This window comes from Podarcis gaigeae (assembly GCF_964106915.1).
Source record: "Podarcis gaigeae genome assembly, chromosome: 15".
NCBI lineage: Eukaryota > Metazoa > Chordata > Lepidosauria > Squamata > Lacertidae > Podarcis > Podarcis gaigeae.
Genome location: NC_139692.1, coordinates 1,898,716 through 1,916,141, shown reverse-complemented (window position 1 = coordinate 1,916,141; position 17,426 = coordinate 1,898,716). Strand labels below are relative to the sequence as shown.

The window sequence follows — 17,426 nt, the reverse complement described above, 5'->3', positions numbered from 1 at the left end:
TTACGTTTCCATAAACTTGTTAGTTACAGCTGTAATTCTCTACTTCTTACCCCTTGACATCTTAACATTCCTCAATTTTACAAAAAAATTTAAGATATATTTTGAATTTCTTCCAGTCCTCTTCCACTGTTTCTTTCCCCTGGTCGCGGATTCTGCCGGTCATCTCTGCCAGTCCCATAAAGTCCATCACCTTTATCTGCCATTCTTCCAGAGTAGGTAGTTCTTGCATCTTCCAATACTTTGCCAGAAGAATTATTGCTGCTGTGGTAGCGTACATAAAAAAGGTCCTATCCTTCTTTGGCACCAATTGGCCAACCATGCCCAGGAGAAAAGCCTCAGGTTTCTTAGGAAAGGTCCACTTAAGGACTTTCTTAATTTCATTATAGATCATTTCCCAAAAGGCTTTAACCCTCGGGCAGGTCCACCAAAGGTGATAAAAAGTACCTTCAGTCTCATTGCATTTCCAACATTTGTTATTGGGCAAATGATAAATTTTTGCAAGCTTGACTGGGGTCATGTACCACCTGTAGATCATTTTCATTATGTTTTCTTTTAAGGCATTACATGCCGTAAATTTAACACCAGTGGTCCATAACTGTTCCCAGTCAGCGAACATAATGTCATGACCGATGTCTTGTGCCCATTTAATCATAGCTGATTTCACCATTTCATCCTGTGTATTCCATTTCAACAGCAAGTTATACATTCTTGACAAATTTTTTGTATTGGGTTCTAACAATTCTGTTTCTAATTTTGACCTCTCCTTCTGAAATCCTATTTTCCTGTCCTGCTTAAATGTCTCATTTATCTGATGGTAATGCAACCAATCTCGAACTTTGAACTTTAATTTCTCATAACTCTGAAGTTTAACCTTTTCACCATCTTGTTCTAGAATTTCACAATATTTTGGCCATTTAGAGTCCATATTAAGTTTTTTCACCGCCTTAGCTTCCATTGGTGACAACAACCTGGGAGTTTTACTTTCCAACAAATCTTTGTATCGAGTCCAAACATTGTATAATGCTTTCCTAACAATATGGTTTTTAAATCTTTTATGCACCTTTGCCTTGTCATACCATAAATATGCATGCCAACCAAAGTTATTGTCATACCCTTCCAAATCCAAAATGTCTGTGTCTTCAAGAAGCAACCAATGTTTCAACCAGCAAAAAGCTGCTGATTCATAACAAAGTCTTAAGTCCGGCAGGGCAAAACCCCCTCTATCTTTTGCGTCAGTTAAAATCTTAAATTTTATTCTGGGCTTTTTGCCCTGCCAGACAAACTTAGATATGTTTTTCTGCCACTTCTTGAAACAGTCCATCTTGTCCAAAATCTGTAACGTCTGAAATAAGAATAACATTCTAGGCAATACATTCATCTTGATAACAGCAATTCGGCCTAACAAGGAAAGTCTCAACCTAGACCATATTTCCAGATCTTTCTTTACTTCTGTCCAACACTTTTCATAATTGTCCTTAAATAAGTTGACATTCTTAGATGTTAAGTTCACCCCCAGATATTTCACTTTTTTCGTTATTTCCAAACCCGTTTCACTCTGAAACCTCTCCCTTTCTTCCATTGTTAAGTTTTTTTCCAGCACTTTCGTTTTCTGTTTGTTCAATTTGAATCCTGCTACTTGACCAAATATCTCAATTAGTTCTAATACCCTTTTAGTGCTAGTGTCTGGCTGTTGCAAAGTTAATACTAGGTCATCTGCAAATGCCCTTAGCTTGTAATGTTTAACTCCGACCTGAATTCCTTTAACCAACTGGTCCCTTCTAATCATATTTAACAAAACCTCCAGGACTGATATAAAGAGCAAAGGGGATATTGGGCATCCCTGTCGTGTACCTTTTTCTATTGATATTTCTTCCGTTACCACATTGTTTACAATTAATTTTGCTTTTTGTTTAGAATATATTGCACCTATACCGTTTTCAAAGCCTTGGCCTACCCCCATCCCTTGGAGATTCTTCTTCATAAAGCTCCAACAAATATTGTCAAAGGCTTTCTCCGCGTCCACAAAAATCAAAACAGCCTTCCTGTTAATATCAACTTCTAACAACTCCAAAATGTCTATAATGTTCCTCACATTGTCTGACATATGTCTCCCTGGGAGAAAGCCAGCTTGGTCCTTATGAATCTCCCCTAACAACACTCTCTTCAATCTTTTTGCCAAAATGTCTGCAAAAATTTTGTAATCCACGTTAAGTAAAGATATAGGGCGGTAGTTTTTGACCTGGTTCTTTTCAGTCTCTGTTTTCGGTATAAGCAAGATGAAAGCCTCTTTCCACGATTCAGGTGCCTTTTTCCCCTCCAAAATTTCATTGCAGACTTCCTTCAGTGGTTGTATTAGCCATTCCTTCAACACTTTGTAATATCTAGCAGTCAAACCATCTGGTCCTGGTGATTTTCCCAATTGCATATTCTGAATGGCACCCTCTATTTCTTGTTCTGTTATTTTCTCATTCAGGATCGTTTTACTTTGTTCTGAAATTTTTGGTAGTCCATATTTTTTAATAAATTCTTCTATTTCTTGTTCGTTAACTGGCCCTTGTGCATACAATTTCTTAAAGAAGCTTTGAAAACAATTACTTATCTCATTAGGTTTGTGGATAATCTTCCCATCCATTTCAAGACTTGTCACTGTGTTCAATTTCTGCCTCTTTTTCAATTGCCATGACAGAAGTTTCCCACATTTGTCTGCTGATTCAAATGTCTTTTGTCTCATTTGCTTTATCTTCCATTCTATTTCTTGATTCATCAGTTCCATGTATTGCATCTAATAATACTTTATTTCTCTCAGGATCTCATGAGACTTTGGTTTAGATCTCAATTTCTTTTCTCCTTCTTTCATTTTTTCTAAGATTTTTTCTTTCCTCTCATTTTCTTTTTTCTTTTTTATGGAATTCTGTTGAATTAGGAAACCTCGCATCACGGCTTTGCTAGCGTCCCAGATTGTTCTTTTCTCCACTTCTGTTCTCAAATTTATCTCAAAATAATCTTTCAATATTTTTTGGGCCTTCTTATAAATCTCTACATCTCTGAGTAGGGTGTCATTCATTCTCCATCTAAAGGATCCAGTTGTTGTTAATTTCATCTCCATCTTTACCGCATTATGGTCGGAGCAAGGTTTTGGGCAGATTTCTACTTTTTTTGTTCTTGGCGCCAGGCTACTAGTAACCCAAATTTGGTCAATTCTTGTCCATGTCATTTTTGCTTCAGAGAAAAAAGTTCCCTCTCTCTCAAGAGGGTTCCTTGTTCTCCAAATATCAATCAAGTCCATAGTTTCAGTCATTTCAAAAAAAAATATTTGGTAGTCTCCCTTCCTTAGAGATCACTTGTCTCTGTGCTTTATCCATGTTTGTGGAGACGACTCCATTCATATCTCCCATCATTACGATTTTACAGTCTAAAAAGTCCATTAAGGTCTCATGCAACTTCTTAAAAAATTCGGCCTTCCCTTCATTTGGCGCGTAAACTCCAACTATCAAAATTTTTTCTCCTTGAATTTGTATTTCAATTGCCAGGTATCTTCCTTGTTCATCTTTGGAGCCAATTTTTCTTTTGCGTAGATCACCACACCTCTTTTCTTAACTTTGTCTGATGAAATAAATTCCTGTCCAAGTCTCTTATTTGTCAACAATTTCCTGTGTATCCTGGCAATATGAGTTTCTTGCAAACATATTAAATCTAATTGTTCTCTCTTCAAAATATGAAAAACTTGACGTCTTTTTCGGGGAAGGTTCAAACCGTTACAATTCCAACTAAGAAGTTGTAGAGACATTTTGTTATTAGGTTCCTGTTCCTCCAACTGCTCCAAGCTTTTGTTCTTCCTCCGATGGTGGTGGCAAGAGTCCAAATGATAAATTTGCAATGTCAGTTGATTCTTTCTCCCCTACTGTTCCTTTCCGCAGATCTTCTAAGTATCTCTCCAGAAACTGTTCTTTGTCTTGAATTGTTCTTATTTTAATCTTTCTTCCTTTGAAATTAAAGGATAGTCCTTGTGGGAACTCCCACCTGAAAGGTATGGTATTTTTCTTCAGCAGGTCGACCAAATCTTTATAGCAGGTTCTCACCTCCAAGATATATTTAGGGATGTCCTTAAAAATCTGTATTTGACAGTTCTGAATCACCAGTGCCTTTTGATAATGCAGGTTCAATATTCTATCTCTTTCTTCCTTAGATCTCAGTGTAATTAGACAGTCCCTTGGTTTCTTGCCCTGCCTCCTCCCCAGCCGAAAAGCTGTTGTTATTTCAAACTCCTCTTCTTCCCCCCATTCTTCTTGCCAGAATTCCGCAAAGTTCTCTGTAAGGAATTCCACAAGGCTGTCCCCCTCACTTTCAGGAACTAGTCTTAATTTCAGGTTTTTCTCCTTCCTCTGTAGTTCCAGTAAGGCCAAAGTTGCATCATGTTCCTTTACTTTTTTTACAATCGGCACAAACTTTTCCCTTGTCTCCTCTGCAGTATTTTTTGCACTTTCAGCAATCTTTCATGTTTCAGCACTTTCCTGGATTAATTTATTAATAGAGTCTGTATTAGATGTTACGCTTGCAGTGTTCAAATCCAATCTTGCTGTCAGTTCTGTCAATTTTTTGGAATTTTCTGTGGACTGCTTTGTCAGTGCTTCCAAAGATTGATTTATTTTAAGCAGTGCCTGTGTCATAGAATCCATAGATGCTGTTGTTGCCTTTTCCTGTGCAGCTGGTATTGTACCTGATATTGAGCCCCTTTTCTTTTGTGCAAGCTTTGCTTTAGATCTGGTTGCTATCTCATCTGCTGGGCCACTCATGTCCTCAAGGCCGTTCTCACAGGAAAAGTTTACAAGTGGAAAATCCCACTGTTTCTTTTTCAATGTAACAGTTTCTCTTTAAACCCTCTAGAGGGAGCATTCAATTGTATCCAAATGGAAAAGAGAGACAAAGAAGCAAGGAAACATGGAGCAATGAACAAAATGTTCAAGAGTCCACACTGTAAATCCTCACTTTTTTCAATGTAACCAAAAGTTCAGCAAAATAATTCCATTAAAGTCCAGTAACTTTGTTTCAGACAAACCCCACTTTGTATCCAGTCTAAACTGACAGTTCACTTTCCCGGTGCCTTGCTCAGGTAGCCCGACCTGGGGGATTTAGCAGTGGAAGACCCTTTTTTCCATCCAATTATTTTAATGCGGGTTGGCAATGTCCAATTTTCTTCCCCCCTTCTCCTGCCTGTTGGGGGGAGGTCTGAGTCCGATGTCAGGTTTGACAGCTTAAGGAAAAAATATATATCTTTTCTTTCAAATGCAGCTTATTCTTTCGTTGCTTTGTTTATCATGCAGTTCGGGGAGGCAGACTTCCTTAGTTTATGCCTTTCCCGTTTTCAGCCAAATTTCAGAATTTAATGTCCCGTTCAGTCCCTCAATTCTTACTCACGGGTGTTGCAGTCAATTTTCAGTTTCAGGAAGGAATCGGCGCTCTCCGTTCATGGCGACGCGGCTTCACTCCACGAGCTGGGTAGCGACTCTCAGCACCGCGCTCACACCCGATGCCGCTCCGGAGCCTTTAAAAAGGCTCTTTCGCAGTACCGGGGGGCGCAAAAGGTGCCCGCCGAGTCTCCTTGTTCACAGGCTCCTGCGCCTGTGATTTTAGGGGTCCCCCGCTCGCCGTAGCGGGTCAGACCCGAACCCGCGGAGCAGTCCTGCCTCGGAGCTCGAGGCAAGGGCAGCCATTAAACGCTGGCGCCGACCGGAAGTCCAAAATGGCTATTCGCTTAAACCTAGTACCCCTGAATGGTTGCTGCCCTCCCGATATACCGGGGGAGTATACCCACCTAGGCATAAAATCAAACAGTGTACTAGATTACCTTTTAGCCTCGAGTGATCTGATGCCGAAAGCTCTCTCTTTTAAGATTGACAATATTCAGTTCAGTGACCACCTTCCACTTGCTGCTATGTTTGACCTAGACTGGCACGGGGACGAGTACAGTCATCCAACTCAATTAGACACTAACACAGAAAACCCGGTAGAGGGTATTAATACGGCATTACGAGTGAAGGGTATAAAGTGGTCTGTAACGCAGGCTCAAAAATATTCTCAATTTTTTCAGCAGGAGATCATACAAACCTATTCAGCCCTTGACATAACCTCATATGAACACGATCAAACTATTAATCTATTTGCCAATCTGTTGAATGACCTCACGTCATTCTTTACTGTCCCAACCCACCAGGCAAATCGGGCCCACTCCAAGACAGGTGCACTGTGGTTTAACCGTAATTGCAAACAAGCCAAACAACATCTTTGTGCTATTTATAATGATTACAAATCCTCAGGGGCGACTATGCTTCCCAAGGAATACTATCAAGCAAAATCAGCTTACAAATATGTGGGGGGGGGAAAGGCCAAACAGGAATGGCAACTGAACCGCTGGCATGCACTTATAGCTGCCTCAAATACCCGTAATTCCCGAAAATTCTGGCTGTTGAGGAACTATTTTGCCTTACCAGACCTTAATATTAATACAATCGATGGATTCTATGAGCAGCTCCCTCTTTGGCCACCCACTGACCCGGAAGAAATCCACGGACTCATTTCTAATCTCAAAGTTGGAAAAGCCCCCGGTCCCGGCGGAAGCTATAAAACTTCATGGAGACTGGTGGGCGAAAATCCTGGCCGTTACTTTTGATGCCGTAAACAACAGTGGGAAGGTTCCAAGAATATGGAAGGAGACGATTATTATTCCAATTCATAAAAAGGGCTCGACAGATGATCTGGGAAATTACAGGAATATCAGTTTATTGTCAATAATTGGGAAAATATATGCACGGTTCTTGTTAACTAAGCTTACTAAGTGGGCCGAAGAGAATAACCTGATTGGGCCTGAACAGGCTGGTTTTAGACCGAATCAGTCAGCGGTTGATCATGTCTTACTTTTATACCACCTTGCTCGGAAATATTCCGCCCCAAATAGAGGCCAACTTTGTGCGGCCTTTATTGATTTAAAGGCCGCTTTTGACAGCATCCCCAGAGGATTACTTTGGGGGAAATTAGCACGATGGGGAATAGACAAAAGACTTTTGTGGCTAATAACTAAATTGCATGACGGATCAGCCGCTAGGGTGAGAATCACTCCGGCTGGCGACCTCTCAAATTCAGTAACCATCAATAGAGGTGTCCGTCAAGGATGTATCCTTGCTCCGACCCTTTTTAATCTATTTATAAGTGATATGAGGGCGTCTCTGATAGATTCTCAAGAAACGATCCACGCCCCCCGCCTTGCCCAATATCGTTGCCCCCTTCTACTCTACGCAGACGACGCAGTGATCCTATCTTTCTCAAGAGTTGGCCTTAGGAGGGCACTAAAATTTTTTGATGCTTACTGCAAATCAAATTTTCTTACAATTAATCATGCCAAGTCCAAAGTCCTAATTTTCACCAAGAGTCGAAAAACCTATAATTGGAGAATAGATGGAAAAGCCATTGACCAAGTCTTTAAATTTCAGTACTTGGGAGTCCTTCTCCAACACAACATGGGCTGGAAGGTCCATCTTGCATATGTATTGAATAGAGCTAAAGCCTTTTCCTTTGCGCTACTGCGTTTTTTCTTTTCAGATGGGGCTTTCCATATTCCATCAGTGTTAAAAGTTTTCAAGGCAAAGGTGATTGCAACAATAGCATATGCAATCCCAGTATGGGGGTCCTTTGTTAATCTAACCCAATTGGAGGTAATCCAAAACCAGCTGCTAAGTAGGTTGCTAAAATTACCCAGGTGTGTAGGCAATACTGCTATACGACTTGAACTAAGTGTTACATCTCTAGAAACCACGTTATGGAAATGCATCCTCTGTTACTGGTTGGCACTATGGCATAAACTTCCAAATCTCCACTTGATACAGTGTCTCTGGAGAGACGACTTCCCTAGCCCTTGGGCAAAAATAATACATGGGAAACTTGTGTCCTTAGGACTGTCTCCATCTGAACTACTAAAATTGGATTTAATTTCTGCCAAGAGAATTATAACTCACAAATTAGAAGAGATGGATTTACAATTTAATATTGCGACAGGTGGTGGCACCTGTTCGCCGATAAACCTTGGCTTAACACCACCAACGAAACTTCCATCTTATTTAACTACCTTATCTGTGGTGATGCACAGGTATGCCTTTATAAAGGCTAGATTCAATGTTTTCCCATCAAATGTGTTGGGTAACAGACTCTCCAACGGACAGATCTCACTCCTCTGTGACTGTAAAAGTGGATCTATAGAATCGTTATATCATATAATCTTCTGTTGTCCTTTACATTCGGCTTCACGGTCCAAGTTTCTGGCCCCATATTTATCGAGAATTGCTGACAGACCTCAGGAAGCCCAAATAATATACTTATTAAACGACGAAGACTCAAGTAGATCCCTTGCAGTTGCTAGATACCTGATTAATGTCTTATTTCATAAGAGGAGAAATGGATCACTGTATGACTCTGACAGCTTAGCCAAACTTAAGAACCATCAATAAGTGCCAGAACTAAGACGCATATCCCCCAAAATCTGAGGGATTTGAATTGCGGTTGACATAGAGGGAGCTTATTGTCTATAGTGTTTACTTAATTGAAGTAAAATTGGTCTTATATGGGTGTTTTAACTTGGAACTGTTTAAATTGTATTGTTTATGGATAAATTTTGATGTATTGTTTTAGATATGGGCCAATGGCCGTAATAAATCAAACTAACTAACTTCTTCCTGTCAACCTTTCAACAATATGCAACTTTCAGAATGTACAGCACACTGAAATGGTAGAAGTGTATATTGATACATACAGCCCATAGACAGAGGATGTGGAAAACAACTATCCTCTTACAAGTAGAGAAACAACCAGTTATTTGCTGCCCTTATGGCAGACACTGTGCTAAAGACCTCAGTTACTAGCACCTTTAAGGGGACACTTTAATTGGTCAAGTGCAGATTAGGCCCTATCAGATCAGGCAGTCCAGAGACCAGGAACACACCTGATAAAAGTTCCAAAGTCCACAAGAAAACGCAGCACCAACTGGATACACGCATGCATGTGCATATTAACAAGGAAAGAAGACAGGAGGTCTCTTGCATAACAACTGGGCGAAATCCTGCCCCATAGCTTTGGCTCAGGTCCAAAACCTAGGAAATGACATTGTCAAGTACAGTCACAAGGCACACTAGCCAAACCATTTTTATCACGTTATAGCAATAACTTTTGCGTGGGGGCTACAGCATCAGAGGAGTGCAAACAGATGGCCACATGGCAGCCTAACCTAGATTGCCACAAGATTAAATTAGGGTCAAATTGCTCCAGACAATTATGTACACAGAAGGATGACGTACTCTTGTGATCCATCAAACTTTATAACTCACTTTTAAACAGATTTTATGAATAAACATTCACATTTAGAAAATATATAAGCCATATTTTAAAATGTCAAAGAAGTGAACAAAATGTAGCCACAAATACGTATAAAAACAATATAAAACACGCAAAACACCAGAGCCCTTTCCTTCAATGGAAAATTGCAGGCTTATACCTGTGCACCTTTTCAGTCACAGACACTATATCAATTTTTTTCAAGGGGAGCAAAATCTACTTCACAGCTTCATAAAACCTACCCATGATGTCATAACCTCATATCAAGGTTCACCATACAATAATAAAAATATGGCCTTTTAAATGTTTTGTGAGATGGGGGTTACTGGTTTGCTTGGGTTTTTTTTGAAAGTATTCTGTGTTTTCATTTTGTATTTTTATGTTGTGATCTAAAGGGCAGTATACACTAACAGTAAAAAGAAGAATACAGTCCTTCACCTCCTTTTCCTGACATACTGCAGGTAGCATACCTGAAATGTGCCAAAGACCCTCAAAATTGCCTAGGTGGTTATTTTTAAAAAATTCCTAGAGTTGGTTAGAATAGCAGGCTCCATATCACGATGCTTTCTGTGAGGTATCCTTGATCAACCCAATCAAAGAGCACAGAACATGGCATCATGCCTGTATACTTTGCCCCCCCCCCCAAGGCTACCGAAAGTGTCAATGTTGCTGTATAAGCTTGCCTAGTATTGGATTAGCTACATCCCTATTCTAGTTTGGTGTTTTATTTCCCATCTGAAAGTGGCTTACTGTTTCTCCACCTTTCCCTTTCTTTTAATAGTCTGTTTAAATACACTGCTTTACGGGATTTCTGGACTGGGCTGCTTGCTGAACACACTCAAGGGTGGATTGCTTGAGCCAAGCTGCTGGGTGGTCAGGAGAGGTGAGAGGCCAAAGTTGCCAGGCAGAAGACTTGGAATTCAACCCTACTCCCAAGTAGATCACCATGAAGCAGTGGAAATCCTATACTCTTTGCCTTGGGGGACAAATAAGCAGCTGGTGGCAAGAGGAGTGTAGCACAACAGTGCACCTGTTGCCAGTGGGGTACCTTCCTGGGTTGGCACTGGAACAAGGTGTTGCCGTCTGTCACAGCTGTGCATAGGCACCTGCACAAATTCAGAGTTTATAAAGGTGTTTTTTAACAACCGGAGCTTAAAATTCCATGAGAAGGAAGAGATAAAACTGAAATGAGAAGTGCTGACCTTGGATAAAGAGTCAATAGCATTCTGTGCACTTCAAGGTAAAGTGTCGCTATAACAATGTAATATTAGAAGATCAACTCTGCCCCTCTCCCCAGATTTTAGCCGTTTAAGCCCCAGGAAAGCTACAGTAAAGCAGTTCATTGTGAAATGATCCCTGCATTAGGAAGGCTAAAAACTTTCTACCACTATCATGTCATGGTTGCTACAAGAGACACCAAAGGTGTGAAAATAATATTTGACATTTGTACAAGCAAGTGTTTAAAAAACTGCATACATTATCTTATTTATTTAAACTATTTCTATCCCACTTTCCTATTTAAAAATTCTCAGCGCACTCCTTACAACCACCCTATAAGGATCATAAGAAAGGAGTATTTATATAAGAACTCCTGACACAACCTCTGATAAGCATAAAAGGAGGCAATGTTTCATTAAGCATTTTCATTTTACTTTGCCACTAGCAATTAAGTAAGAAAGCAACAGACCGTAACAATTTAGCTAGATGAGTCTCTCCAGATTCTTCACAACACACCGAAGAATTTCCTGTCCACACACTGAAATGAGTTATTCATGATGCATTCAGGAAGTTAAGACTAAGCTGCTAATAGGCATCACCCCTTCACACCACTTGCTTTGCCAAGAAGCTGCCATCAGCAGCAGCTCAGCAGCAGCCTCCATCAGGTCACAAGGCTTCCTATACTGAAGCCTGTCCCACCCAATAAACTACTCTGCATTGCATCATCCAGACACTTAAGTGAGACACCACAGAGACCATCAGATGACAGAACGGAGAATTCACCTGAGGCAATATCACAATTTTGTATACATCCTTCCATTAACCTAAAGCCACAGAAAAGACACTTCACTCTCCAAAATGGTTTGACTTTACCCTTGAAGGTGCACTCTTCTGTTGTCTCCTGAGACAGATGGATCTAACAACCAGTAGAATACATATGTTTAGCAAAATATTTGGCATGATATGGATGAAAAATTCCATAGTATACATTTAGCATATTATGACTGCCTATAAAAGGTGCTGCTAAACTTCTGTCTTCTAGTTACAGAAAACTAGCACTACTTATACTTCTCTTTAATTAGGGAAAAGACAGAGAGTTTCATTTTTTGGCAATAATAAAATCACATAAAAAGTTAAAAAGTATATGGGTGTTTTGTTTCATTTTGAAATTGTCACACAATTTTCTCTCTCTGTTGCACGTATATGAACCAGACTTCCAAACAATCTAAACAGCATCTATGTTGAATGTGCATTTACAGTGATACCTCGGGTTAAGTACTTAATTCGTTCCAGAGGTCCGTTCTTAACCTGAAACTGTTCTTAACCTGAAGCATCACTTTAGCTAATGGGGCCTCCTGCTGCTGCCGCACCGCCGGAGCCCGATTTCTGTCCTTCTCCTGAAGCAAAGTTCTTAACCTGAAGCACTATTTCTGGGTTAGCAGGGTGTGTAACCTGAAGCATATGTAACCTGAAGTGTTTGTAACCCGAGGTACCACTGCACTGACTTACAGTATTATTTTGATAGGGAGTGGGTGGTACTATGGTCTAAACCACTGAGCCACTTGGGCTTGCCAATCAGAAAGTTGGTGGTTTGAATCTGTACGACGAGGTGAGCTCCTGTTGCTTTGTCCCAGTTCCTGCCAACATAGCAGTTCAAAAGTACACTAGTGCAAGTAGATAAATAGATCCCACTTCAGCAGAAAGGTAAACGGCATTTCTGTGCGCTCTGGCACTCATCATGGTGACCTGTTGTGCCAGAAGTGGTTTAGTCATGCTGGCTACATGACCTGGAAAGCTGTCTGCGGACAAATACTGGCTCACTTGGCCTGAAGCGAGATGAGCAGCGCACCCCATAGTTGCCGATGACTGGACTTAACTGTCCATTTAACTTTATTTACCTTTTATTATTCGATTTTTATTTATTATTTTGATTCAGGACATTGTTGCTCTATGTTTTGAAATGTAGAAACACTTGACACTGTGTGCTTTAAACATTTTAATAAATAAAATATGGGAAAGGTAAGGTGAATCAAAACTAGCTTCTGCAGAGAACTCCTTTCCCTGTACTATTTGTATCTGCTTCTACAAGTGACTGTCCCCTCCCCTTCAAAGCTGAAAAGTACTTTTGTCCTAGCAAACAGCTGCAGTGGAGCAGTTTGCAGCAGAGAAACATTGGATGAGGAATGCTCCTGCCATGATTCTCTCCTCTAAAACCAATTTTTCCAAAGCTGCTTTTATTGTGTAATGTGCAGTTAGCCGCTAACACATGCATTACCAACACAGTGCCCTCAGAGGCCTTCCCTTGTGTTTTGCAGCGTCTCATTTCTGCCCCCTCCTCCTCCTCAAAAATAATATTTGAAAGAGCCCTTCCACTTTAGCCCACAGAAGGCTTTTTTCAAGTGCAATTGTTGCCAGGGGGATAATGAATATGCATGTATGTGATTGTGATGAGTGCACATGTGTGTGCATGGTGCACACAGCAGTTTACCCAAATTGCAACTGTGCCTATGGAACCACAACGGTTGGCTACCCTTACAAGAGAGCGATTGATGAATACACTGCGGCTGGTAGAGTATACAGATTCCCTCCCACAAATCTTAACTCTGTCTCAGAGGCAAACCTCCATGACGTGACAACATTTTCCACATCTTTCATGCGAGTTATGCACTATTCAATCCTGTCCAGCAACTGAAGGCTCAAGCAGGCAGCAAGATAGGGAGTGGCAGTGCATTCACATCTAGCATCTGGGAACACCTTAAACTGCTGGGAAATTTATTCCTGCTTCCATTGAACCCTTATAGCACACCATTAAACTCTGAGAAGAACAACCCAACAGCTATTTACAAGTTTGTATTGGAAGTATAAGTATTCAACAGCACCTCAAAAATATGCAGGCTGCACACATTCATACGTGACTCCCAACATGGTAAGGAGAGAACAAGTGAGGATCTACTATAAGGGGGATCTGGGTATGTTAGGAAGGGATTGCCTAGGCCAGGGATCAGCAAACTTTTTCAGCAGGGGGCTGGACTATATTTTGGAAAAAAAATGAACAAATTCCTATGCCCCACAAATAACCCAGAGATGCATTTTAAATAAAAGCACACATTCTAGTCATGTAAAAACACGCTGATTCCCAGAGAATCTGTGAGCCAGATTTAGAAGGCAATTGGGTCAGATCCGGCCCCCGGGGCTTAGTTTGCCTACCCATGGCCTAGGTTATGGTACAAAAATGAAGCAGCATGTAAGTATACAAGGCTTGTGGAATCTTTGGAGATAACAACGGATGGGAAAGTCAGAGAGATACATGGTTAGGCACTAGGGCAGGCATGTCCAAAGTCCATTTCGAAAAGCTCAACAACTTTGGGGTAAAATTGTAAAAAAAGCTCAACAACTTTGAAGTGAACACGTGTTCACTTCATCAGATCTGGCCCTCTTTGAAAGAAGTTTGGGCACTAGGGGCATGAAGAGTCCTGAGAGGAAGCGGAGAAGATGAGATCCTGGAATGAAGTCCTTGTGCAACAAGAGCAGGGGATCTCAGAAAAGCGGCAGACCAGTGTGCACTGGAGGGGGCGGGCAGGGATCTCCCACAGGAAGCATTTATGGCAGTGTATTCAGGGACATTTAAATAAGCAGCCTTAGGGTTGGAGAATATGTTCTTAGCAGTCTGGATGGCGGCTCCTGTCTGAACATGTCACACCGCGTGGCTGCCCTTTGGGGCGGGGGTGCTGGAGGGAAACGGGATCCTTCATTCCGGCCTTCGTGGAGGCGCCGTGGGAACGGAGATGCTCCCTGGACGCGGGTCGAGTAGCTGGGATGGAAGGATGCTTGTCCCCCAGGGGACATTTGTGTGGAGCGGACGGGGGGGGGGAGTCTTGGGGGCAACACCAGGGAGTTGGGCCGGGCGAGACAGAGAGAGAAGGGGGTCGGGAGGGGACCCGGGCAGAGCGGGGGGGGGCGGGGGGCTGGCTCGGGGGCTTCTGGCTCGGGGGGGGAGGGGGCTGACCTGGCACTCTCAGGAAACCTTTCGCCCAAAGGACTGGGGGGGGGCCCGGAGCGCGCGACCCCGAGGGAAGGCCCCGGGGCAGCATGACACGTGTATGGATGCGGGCATGTCTGAAGAGCCCAGGCGAAGAGCCCCGCCCGGCCTCCCCTCGGCCCTGGCCCGCCCGCCCCGCTCTACCTCACGACGCGTGTCACGTCCCCGCAGCACGGCCAGCCCTCGACGCGTGTCCCGCCGGCCGCTCGGCTCCCTCAGCGAAGGCCGCGCGGAGAAGAAGCGGCGCCTGACGGGCCGGAGGAGAGACTGACGGGCCGCCGCCGCGCATGCGCCTTTCGAGGGAGGAGGGCGCCCCGCCCCCGCTGCCCCCCCGCCCGCTCCTATTCGTCGGCTCTGGAACTCGGGCTCTGATTTGCATGGGCCCCGCCCCCTCGAAGAACCGGTCCCGCGTGGCGCCTGGAGGGGAGGCGGGGCGCTTTTGATGATAATAATGATAATGATGATAATAATAATCTTTTGCGGCACTTTGCTTTACCCTTGGCAGGCTGCGGGGGGGGGGGCGCCTCCCAGGAAACCCCCCCGATGCCAAGGCCTGCCTCGCCCCGCGCCCCCCATCTCCCCCCTGCCTCGATCCCGGGGCCGCAGCAGCCCTGGCCTCCCGCAAGCGCCGGGCTTGTCCCCCGGGGGGCGGGGGCGCAGGGCGGAGAGGCTGCTCTTGTCGTCACGCCTTTTAAGAAAAGAAAAGAAAAAGGGCTTTTCACAGTGCTGTGCATTTTAGTAGATCTGATTTTATGCTGCTGAAATCCTACTATTGTCTGTGGGCAGAGGTGGTGGTGGTATAATGCTGAGAGATGGTAAAATGGATTGCACCTCTTCAGGTGGCAGGCAAGACATTCATTCCGAATACTCTCAAAAGAAAGAAAGAAAGAACACACACAAACAGTTCTTGTTTAAGCCCTCCCTGCTGAGCTGCTTCCAGGGAGTGGATGTGGTTTTTGCATAGTGGAGAATTCAGTAAGGTGATTCTCCACCATTAGCCTGAAGTGATCTCACCAGTTCTACCCCCTCATTCTGCAGCATGTTACGGCAAGTGGGGCAGAGGGGCAAGGGATCTGTTTTGAAATGCTCCCTCTTGTGTTAAAGTAAAAAGAAAAAAGTATCTGCAAGTCAGAAAAGCAGAGCTGGCACCAGCGAAGAGACAGGTTCATTTGCAGTTCATGTCACATTTTTATATCTAGGTGCAGGAAAGGACAAGAAAAATTTTTCAGGGCTACAGCAACTCCAGTATGAGGAAAGGTTGCAGCATCTGGGGGGTTTCACAGTTTAGAGGGGGAAAGCATGCTAGTGGTTTTGCAAAGGTGTGGAGAAAGTAGACAAAAGGTTTTGTCCTCATAATACTAGAACCTGAGGTCATCCAATGAAGCGGAATGTGGCAATATTCAGGACAGCCCAAAAGAAAGTACTTATTCATACGGCACACAGGTAAACTATGGAATTTGTCTGGCAAAATGTAATGATGGCCACCAACTTGGGATAGCCAAATTCATGGAGGATAGAGCAATCAGTGACTCCTAGCCACAATTGTTATGTTCTCTGTTGGAGGCAACATGGCTCTGAAAATCACAAGCGGGGAGATTGGTGTTTCACTCTGGTCATCCTTACAGGCTTCCCGTAGGCACCTGACGGACCATTCTGAGAACAGGGTGCTGGATTCTAGGAGCCTTTGGCCGGATCCAGCAAGGCTCTTACGTCAGGCTGATGTGGCTGTGCTAGCAAGTTAATGCACACTGCGTTGTCCCAAAGTTCCCCTAGGCACCGTTGCCAGGCCAAGGCAGCCCCTTCACACCTTGCTGCTCCACAGCTGAGCCACATCCATAGCAGCGGCTGGTCTCCTGCCATACTGCAGGGATGGGGAATATTTTTCTGTCCAAAGCCACACTCCCAAGCAACTTTCTGGTGCGGGGCCAGAGGTGAAAGTGGGTGGAGAAAGTAATGCAATTTTTACGGTTGTACAATAGACTAGCTTCCTTACACTGTCACAGCTCTCTCTATTCTCCATCCAGACAAGCATGAGGCATTACAGTGGTACCTCAGGTTAAGTACTTAATTTGTTCTGGAGGTCCGTACTTAACCTGAAACTGTTCTTAACCTGAAGCACCACTTTAGCTAATGGGGCCTTCCACAATGTCTGTTCTCATCCTGAAGCAAAGTTCTTAATCTGAAGCAATATTTCTGGGTTAGCGGAGTCTGTAACCTGAAGTGTATGTAACCTGAAGCGTATGTAACCCGAGGTACCACTTTATTAGTGTTCAAGGACACATTATAGCCAAACAAAAACACTCAAAGCGGGTATGGAGAAGGACCAGTGAGTGGTGCAGCCTTGAGAGTTCTGAGGACTGCAAGCCAGAGGTCCGTGTCCGTCCGTCCGTCCCTCACCCCGCCGATCTATACACCAGCCAGATTACCTGGGGACACTAGGCAATACTTCTCAGGACACGTCAGAGAACCAGCTTCCTTATCCACATGTTGTATTCCCCCCCCCCTATTTTTTTTATTAATGTTCACAAAATTATAAACAAACAAGCACAAATCATAATCTTATTAGAAATTATACTCATTAACACAGTTAAGTGACTTCCTCGCTTCCCCTTGGTTGAATTTCCATGCATATCCATTTAACGGTTTTCCAGATCACAGTTCTTATTAAATTTATCTGTAGCTTTAACATCTTTCAATCTTTACCTTTTGAAATTATACATATTGATTCATCACTTAACTTATATAAAATCCTAAGCCTATTTATCCACATGTCATATAAATATGCTGTGGTTGG

The 17,426-nt window shown here is 43.0% G+C and overlaps 1 protein-coding gene across 2 annotated transcripts in view; it reads right to left on the bottom strand.

Moving 5' to 3' along the window:
- The window catches only part of SLC39A14 (solute carrier family 39 member 14), a 40,676-nt gene extending 25,724 nt beyond the window's left edge, over positions 1 to 14,952 (bottom strand). Inside the window, exon 1 of one of the 2 annotated variants that reach the window (XM_083713637.1) lies at positions 14,777 to 14,952. The gene's annotated coding sequence lies outside the window, so the exon portion shown is untranslated. The remainder of the gene's footprint in view (positions 1 to 14,776) is intronic. The other variant, XM_083713638.1, reaches the window with a different exon arrangement.
- Between the last annotated feature and the right edge of the window lie 2,474 nt (positions 14,953 to 17,426).